Source organism: Saccostrea cucullata, unplaced genomic scaffold, assembly GCF_032062105.1.
Source record: "Saccostrea cucullata isolate Sc308-1 unplaced genomic scaffold, CSIRO_AGI_Scuc_v1 ctg8131, whole genome shotgun sequence".
In the NCBI taxonomy this organism is placed as follows: Eukaryota; Metazoa; Mollusca; class Bivalvia; order Ostreida; family Ostreidae; genus Saccostrea; species Saccostrea cuccullata.
The window spans coordinates 4,783-14,006 of record NW_026927190.1 but is presented as its reverse complement, the minus strand read 5'-3'; the positions used below and the strand labels follow the sequence as shown (position 1 = coordinate 14,006).

General features: G+C 32.3%; 1 long non-coding RNA gene across 1 annotated transcript; it reads left to right on the top strand.

The window, feature by feature from the left end:
• The first annotated feature begins 876 nt into the window (after positions 1–876).
• LOC134273691 (uncharacterized) lies at positions 877–2,426 on the top strand. Its single transcript, XR_009993471.1, has 3 exons — positions 877–1,377; positions 1,621–1,704; positions 1,920–2,426. It is a non-coding gene; the product is annotated as an uncharacterized LOC134273691 (long non-coding RNA).
• The last annotated feature ends 6,798 nt before the right edge of the window (positions 2,427–9,224 follow it).

The following is a 9,224-nucleotide window of genomic DNA, read 5'->3' as shown; positions in this document are numbered from 1 at the left end:
ATTGGACGAAGCGGAGTCAGCCGAAGATTGTCGATGTTTTTCCGACCTCTGACGGAAAGAGCCTAGATGATGCGATTGCTCTCCGATCAGCGGAAAGACAACCTCGAATGTGTTACAAAATTGTTCAACAACATTGAAATAAATGTTGGGTGGATTCTGATTTGTAGATTCTTGTCCATACCCTAAAGAATGTAAATTAAATATTACGCAAAATTTGCAAAGGAGGGGATAATCTATTGAATACGAAGCGACTCTATTTTGCATAAAATTTTAACAACTGCTGCTTTTAATACATTTGAGGTGTTTTTTCCGAGCTATACAAAGACAACAGATGGACTAATGGGCACTTATAAATACATTTCATATGGCTTGGAAAATGTATTCCAATCTTCCAGTAAACTTAATATGGTTAAAAAAATTAAAGTCTTTGCAGACAGACGGGTGGAAAAAATCATTATGCCCAGATCTTCGACCTTCTGGGACATAGAAAGTACATAGAATATAATATATAATATAATCTCACAACTTTTAAAAATTCATGAGTTTGGCAAATGTAACTTTTCTTTAAGGGTGTAGGGTTCTAAGCTTCACACAGAATAAAAATGTATAAGCGAATTGAAACTGGATGCAATGCAACTTAAACATGTATATACCTACATGTAAGTGCTTGAACAACTCACCCTTATGACTATGTAACCCCGTCAGAATGGACTCACCATCGAGAAACTCGTAATATTCACACGTACGAATACTACACTGAAAACATAAATTTGTCACGTTGACCAGATTTGAAGTCATTTTCTTACGTTCAGTTAGTCAATACATAATTTGACTATCTGTTTCCTCAACATTACCAGTCTCTGGTCAAGTTTGACTTGTGACTGGTCATTTTGTTTATATTTATTGGCGGGAAGAAACAATAGCGTCGGTCGCCATTTTCCTCCCAGGAAAACGTGAAGTCATGGTATGTCATGTTTTGTTGTTTTCTTGTTTTAGACAAATAATTCTACAAAATACTTATTCAAAAAATGTTCTACAGAGAAATAATATTGTAATAAACAAAGTACTCGATATTTTTCATCAATAATTGTTGTATTTTACATTATTATGATACATGTAGGTTAGGATGAGGGTTTCTTGTGTTCAAGCAGATTTTTGCATATTCAATTTATGCAAACAGTTCAAATCGAACTTGGTCTAAAATTCAACGATTATTAAATAGGTATTATTCTTTTACAACTCACAGTATGGCATGGACTCTCAACTACCACTGAATGGACAAACAAATCAAAATACAATGCATTGTTACGAATGTAGACAAGAAGATGAAAACCACATTAGGTACACGAAGATGTTACCATGAATAGAAGAAATAAGGTAGGATTACACGTACTGATAGCTTCTATTTTCAGTATAATGGTGATTTACATAGAACTTGTTATTTTTTAACATTCTGTTTTATAAAAGAAAATACAAATCGACTAGTCTTTAATGTACTAACTCTCCACTTACTATACTGGCCTGCTTCACCAAATATTATTCGTATTATTCCATGTATTTTGTTTATAATACATGTATATGATAAAAGCATTTAAAACAAAATCACAATATGGTTTGTAGTTAATCCATTTCGGACGAAAAAAACCAAACAAGAAGAAAACAGAACTGGTGATGATTTCATTCCCATGTGCCATGTTTGCTAAGGTAAACGTAATTTTTTATTCATTTTAATTGTATGTATTAAACGACTAAAGGTACCCATTATTTTCCTCTTAATACTGCATATATAGCTACTATAGTATTTAACTAAATTTATATCTTGATTTCCTTTCAATTTAAATAAATTTGTTTTCATATACTTTACCTTTGCTATCAAGCAACTTAAATAAGTAAATTATAAAGACTATTCTTCATTGCAGGACCTGTGAAAAAGAATTTGTAATGATCAAAGAAGAAAACAACCAGTTAATATATTCCTCTGAGGTAGGAAAACAAAGCAACAACTTAACTGAAAGGGTGCAACGAGTGACTGTTTCCTGAATCTCTTTGATTGATTAGAAATCATTTACAAACAGTAAGACTAATTTGCTTGAAAATATATAAATATCTATGTATGCTATATATGTAGGTGTATTTGATCTCTTTTAAAATTTTACAATGTTTATATGCAAATCTTATGTTTTTTAAGATGATCAGTTTATTATCTGTGTGTATTTGGTGCATGAAATAACCATATTTATGAAATTTTATAATAAATAGTTCAAACATTAGTTGTATCATTGTTATATTTTGTATCTGAAGGGCATTGATGCGTGATAATCAAAATGATTTGACGCACATCGTCATCATGATTTCCAATATCGTCAAAATGCCTAGAAATATAACTTATTGACAGTCATTTTGATATGAAATGATAATCACTTTGAATATCGGAATCTATCATTATGACAAGAATACAGTCAAATAAAATCGTTGAAGTGTACTCATGGTGACTTTTAATTAGTCAAGGTAGGCTATCGAGTTAGTCAGTATGATTTTTCTCGAGTCGTCAAAATGAGCTCAACATATTGTCTAATTGACTAACTGCACCCTCATCTGGAGGACAATCAATCTGATTATTTTTTTAGGTCATGGTGACTAACTTAAATTTTCAGTGTAGGGTTGTTCGAAAAATTCGTGAATGATGTCGATCTTCATTAAACTACTTTCAAGAAATTTAAAATAAATTCAACATCATGTGTACAAATATCTGTTTTGTTGATTTGTGAAGTTTCGTTTCATGGGCGTCGGAAGCAAATTGAAAGGGGGGACTAACCGAAAGTGGGGGGCTTAACCAACAAAAAAAGGTAAATCTCAATTTTCAATGCCTATATAATAGTTATTTTTGTAAAAAAAAAAAAGGGGAGGGTTAATCCTCCCTAGCCCCCCCCCCCCCCCCCCCCCCCCCCCGGTTTCGACTCTTATGCGTTCCGATTTAATAGAAATCAATTTATTTCATTTTAAGATTAACATGTTTTGTGACCAGGGGGCATATATTTTGATTCTTTTAATATTTTAAGAGTATATTCCGGATTTTTCCCGAGTATAAGATAAATTTGCATCGTTATCTGCTCTTCTGTGACGTTCTACAACATCATCGTGTTTTGCCATTTTCAATGAGGACTACATGCACCTCTATCTCAAATGGATTTATTTTCAACGAAGCAAAATATCGAGGTATAACTTGGAAAATGAATCAATGTATCAGTTCTCAATTTAAAAGTCAGGAATTTTTTTTTCGCTTTTGCTCCATTTAGGAATTTTGACCTGCGCCACGAACCGATTTTTGCAGTTTTTATATCTGGATATGTTTGAAATAAATAATGATACTTTTAAAAAGATTAATAAAAATCATTGGAATTTATTGTTAAAATATTTCTACCAAAGGATGTATTCGCTTTAACAAAAGAATTGACCTATAGGAGAGAACAATTTCCCGGAAAAAGTGACATTAAAAAATTAATCTTTATTTGTTGTTTTCTACCGTATATATGTCTAACTTTTTAAAATTTGTGTTTTATACCTAAAATTTCTTAGTTACAACTTTACAATAAACCTCCAAAACACCATTTTGTCCGATAAAGAGTTGATTTTTGCATGAATTTTGGCCTAAAAGTCCTTCAGGGCAGGCCTGCCCCTAAACAAAATTGTGATATTTTGATAGATTTGGATGTAAGGATGAATTTAAAATAAGATTTTTTAGGGGCACCCCTGCCCTAGGGTCGAAATTCACAAAAAACTTACAAAAAATAAGGAAATCTGATTTTGATAATCCGCTTCAAATTTATACCTATAAATTTTATAGTTAGACTAGCTCAGTTGAAATACACTAGACAAAATTGCTAACGCACCACTCAAAATTCTTCTTTGTGAATTGAACATTTGCCTAAAAGGAATTAGTATATTATTTAAAACGCCATATTTTCCATTACAATGGGATTGGCAAATGTCTTGCATTCAGAACAAAACCCCAAAATAACCTTCTTGCCCAAAACCAATTTCCCGATATGCTTTGCGAACATTTTTTTTTTGCCCAGATATATGCATTGCTAATTACCGATGATGGTCCTTGAGGTTACACCAGAAACAGTCTCCCAATTTAAAAAAATGAAATAATATGCAGTGATTGACAATTATATCGCCTGCTAGTCATCCAATGCATTGGTGTCCACACCCAGTCCACGTAACTTCCGGTTGCCCGTATATTTTTGAACGACATTGAAATTGTAATGTGTTGTTTACTTAATGGCTTGGCTATTTAGAGTGAACATTTTTATGTCTACTAATCTATTTTCTACAATTTTTCACCAGAAGAATAAATATTGTTTTCATTGTTTTAATTTTTTACATATCTTTCCAAAGGAACCCCCTGCAGGCATCATATTGTCTTTTTATCAAGCTCAACTGGGATCAAATGCTGCATACGGAATAATTTTTTTCCTGATTTTCCAATCAGTACAAACATAAAGAACAAAATTGGAAAGAAAAAATTTGAAATTTATCCCTCCAAATTAGTATGGACACGATTTTCAGGTTTTCTATGAAATGGTCACACTTCAGTTAACATTGTAATTATTTATCAATTAAGACATTTAAATGCTTCATTTTTTTGATTTTGTAACATAATAATATATCAAATACATCTTAAACAAGTTTTGAAAAGTAAAATATTACTTTCACTTGGTGGTGCGTTAGCAATTTTGTCCAGTGTATGTGCTGACTTTTATATTGTGCAAACGAACATTTTACAGTCGGGGGTTCGAATCCGCCTAGTACCACACTTTTAAAATTTAAAAATTTTCGCCTTTTCAAAGACTATTTTAATAATTTTTATAGCCTTGTGTATTTTCCTTCAATTATATATCCTTTATGCATGCCCATTCTTGATATAAGGAACACTAAAGAGATAACAAATCGTAGAAATCCAATGTACAGTTGTCAGTCAGGCGGAACAAACCTCAGTATAAGTACACTTTCTCCGAGGACAAGAATAACTCACTCTGTGTTACTCAATACAGGTACTTTTACCAGCATTGAGCTGTGATGAATGTCAATTGTATATATTCCTTAGAATTTAATAACATTGTTTTTGGCTACATACATATTGATCAGTAACTGTCCTCCTCGGATTTGATTTAGGCCTATATAATTTGCACACATTAATCATGTTAATGGAATGTTTTACTTCATTCACAGATAACATTGCCTAGACATAAAGAATAGAATTTCAGAGGCAGTAAACATCACCATTATACACAATGAGAAGTAAAGACAAATATCAATTATTACATTTTGAGATAACAAACTCAGAAAATCAATGGAAGGATTCCTCATACCTCTACTCGCTGAAAAAAAAGATTCAGGAAAAACAAATTGTTATATGTATTCAGCCTAATGCCATTAATCAGAACGGAAATCGACAAGCTTTTAGTAGAGAAAAAAACCAAGCCCGGTCCTATAGGTCAAATCCCTATTTATAATGAAGTGATCCTTTGGATAAAATATGAAAACGGAAAAGATATGACAGATCCTAGAAGTTCACGAACTTTCATGTGATCGACTCGATCACACACAAAGTTAACACTTCTTTTTACCTTAATAAAAGCAACTTTTTCTAAATACCATATAGATATTGTGTATATATTTAATTTGCAGTTTTAAGTATAAGCTCGGAAACTTATGGGGGATGTCCGGCCACCTTTAGTGAAGTGAGAACAAAATGTAAACATTTCTTCAAATGGCTAAAATACATTATATTTTGATCAAATTTTAAGTCCTTATGATAAAGATACAATAAATATGCATAACTGAATGCATGTTGTGTATATATAATCAATACTTTTGCAGAAAAATGCTTTTGATATGCTCTTTAGAACTGCGCAGCTACAGAATTCAGCAGAGCCTTAAAAAATCCCCAAAAATATGCAAACTGTGCACTAATGTTCTCTCTACAACCATTTGTTGAGAAAATGTCTAAATTTTGCACTTTTAAATGATAATTTCAAGTTCAAAACAAGGTACCGTTGTCTTCAAAAAGAGTGCAAAGAACCATGAAAGTAGTTCATGGATAGCAGCACGTGGTCTATTTTTAGCACAGAATTTTGCTTTCCAGACCTCTTCTTAATATGGAGGTACATAACAATCTTTTAATATAGAAGAGAATTACAGTTGCAAAATATTTCAAATAATATGAACACTTTTAAAAGAGGAAAGGTGTTATAGTGTTGCTTGAAGTAATTTATTTAGTATTATTATCGAACAGTTGTTAAATAGTGTACGTATTGATATAAAAAAATCTTAAAGTCTTTGATTCCAGGTAAGGAAAAATAAGCACCATCAAAGTTAAAAATTAAGAGTTTGTAAGTTTGCCATAGAAAACTTACTAGTATATTATCTATTAAAATGTTAATTATCACCTATGAAACACAAAGAAATAAGACACATATAATCGATACGAATGACCTTGTTTTAATACCTACTAGTACGATGGGTGATCAAAAAGTTCGAACTATCTCTATATCTACTGACAAAACCACAATTCAGATGAGCCAAACACAAGTTCTATAAATAGCATATGCTGAAGTTTTGCTCCTTGTTTGTGATGTCACAATCTGAAAATGACGTCATGCAGGTACTTGTGACGAAAATTCTATTTGCCCATATTGTCAAAATTAAAATTTTACAAAGTAAAGAAAAAAATTAACATAATTAGATATGTTATACCATCTTTAAAATGACGTTTGGTGGTCCTTCCAACTCAGGGAAAAATTATTGGGTCCGTATTTATAGGTGAGAAAGAAATTCCTTAAAATTCAAACATAATTGTTGACGGAAGAAAAAGAAAAAAAATATCGTGTAATGGGATGTAAAAATAAAATGAGTCGGGCCATTTCCAGGCAGTAGATCGGGAGAGAGGGCAACCAAATATTTTTATAACAAGTGGTATTATAAGGCTAGTACATATTCCATCACGTACTTAGTAATGCAAAATTTTTGAATCTTTTGCACTATTTTGAAAAACAAACATAGGATTTTCGGGGGGGGGGGGGGGGGGGGCTCTCACTTTTTTGCGATGATAGACATAGCATATGCAATGGACCTTTCTTTGCAAACATTGTACTCGCTTATAAATTTCAAAGAAACAACTTAATATATTTTTTCAAGCTTCGTATGTTCAATGAGCGAGAGCTTACAACGTTGTCAACATAATGAGACATGATGCTTTTTATGTCCAAACATTACTCCATACAATGTGTTGGTCATTGCAAACAATCTAGCTATTTATGTGAGGTGCCTGAAGGAAATCCTATAACTGCCTATTTTTTCTATCTAACTTCTAAACAAAATATACATATGTACCAATTTTCGAATGTAAGACATGTAATTACAATTTGTTTTTCATGCACCGCATATTGTTTAACATTTTCAAATTAAATACTAAGCATCCTCCTTGCAGTGCCCCATTTGAAAATAACTTCTATCGCCACAGAAAAAAGACCCGTCGTAAACACATCTGTTTAGGACATTTATACCTTTTTTTCTTGAGTTTTAAAGAAACCAACAAATTATCAAGACTTGTTCCATGAAAAATTAGATATAATCATGGTTATAAACGGATCTATCCACAGCAGATATATGCACATGCCAACCACGTGCTCAGTGGAATAATTTTAATGAGGAAACTCGAACTGTAAACAGAACAGTTTTTCCCGATTTGCTGGAATGGGGTTAAAATCGCGTTTTTTCATTAATCAGATGATGCGATGCAACAAATAAAAGTAGTAAGTAATATAATCTATTGATTATTACTTAGTAATTTCTTGTCTTTATGTTATTATGGTCGCATTTATTATAAAATCAATGTTATTTGAACTCTGTGACAGAGGAATGGCAGACGAAATAAACACATTGCCTCAGGAAGACACCCATATGAAAAATCAAATTTTCAAGAATTATGGATAATGAAAAGAAAAAAGCGAAACAAATGGTTGTAGCCATATTATCAATGAATCAAACTAACACCATTTTCAAGGCATTTATCATCTCGTAAATGCTGTAGCTGCGCAGTTCTAACATGATTAATTTCCTCCTAATTAAAACAAAATAAACTTAATTGTTTACTAATTTTGGTCTCTAACAGTAGGCAATTAATGCATTAGCACTTTGAGTAACTTTGGGCTAGTTTAGTGGAGTTTTAAGCGCATTCTTGGTATTTCTTATTTTACACCAGACTAGATCCAATATGGCTTGTACATCCCCCTTAATTAGTGAAAAAAAACTATTTGTTATAGCTTTGTAAATTGTATGAAGTATAGAAGAAATGTATAATATATTCGCTAATTTAGACAGAGAATATATATCTATGATACAAATAACTTATGGAGAATGAAGTGTTGGGCGGGGAGGGTGGGTGCTGATTCAGGTGACCTTAGCTTGTATATGAAGTTCACATCAACTGCGATATGTAAATTATATTAACCATCCCTTTATTCTGAGGTCCCTAATCAAGCCAATGTTACAATTGATAATAGATGTGTAGATCATAAGACTGAAATTTTGTCCCTCACTTTTACTGAAAGTGGGGAATATTACTTTCGGTCCGTCCGTCTGTAGAACTGTCTAGCTGTTTTTCTGTCTGTCTGTAACACTTTCTTTTTCGCGCGATATCTCGAGAAGCTTTTTGGTTTTTACAATGAAATTTTACATAACAACTTCCCCTGGTGTAATTATAAGAATCCTATAAATTTTGAGATTAAAAGTTCATAAAGGTCAAGGTCGCAAAATCATAAATTTTGTCTATTTTAACACTTTCGTTTTGGCGCGATATCTTGAGAAGAAGTTGAGCTTTTCCTATAAAATTTTATGCCACAACTCACTAAAGTTATTACCTAAGAAATTTCTATTGATTTTGGGGTCAAAAGGTTAAAGTTGTAATTTCATACATTCTGTGTGTGTATGAAAACTTTAATTTCCGGGCCATATCTCAGGTAGCTTTTAAAGTTTTTGCAATCTTATCTTATATCTTAACTCCCCATGGCCCCGCCCATCCTCGTTAAAGTGTCCCCCTCGCCACCCCCATCCATCCCCATACCCGCCATCATCACATTAGCTTGTGCTGATTCAGTCTTTACCATAACAGCATTTATTCAACATCAATAAAACATTAACTTAACTGTACAAACCAT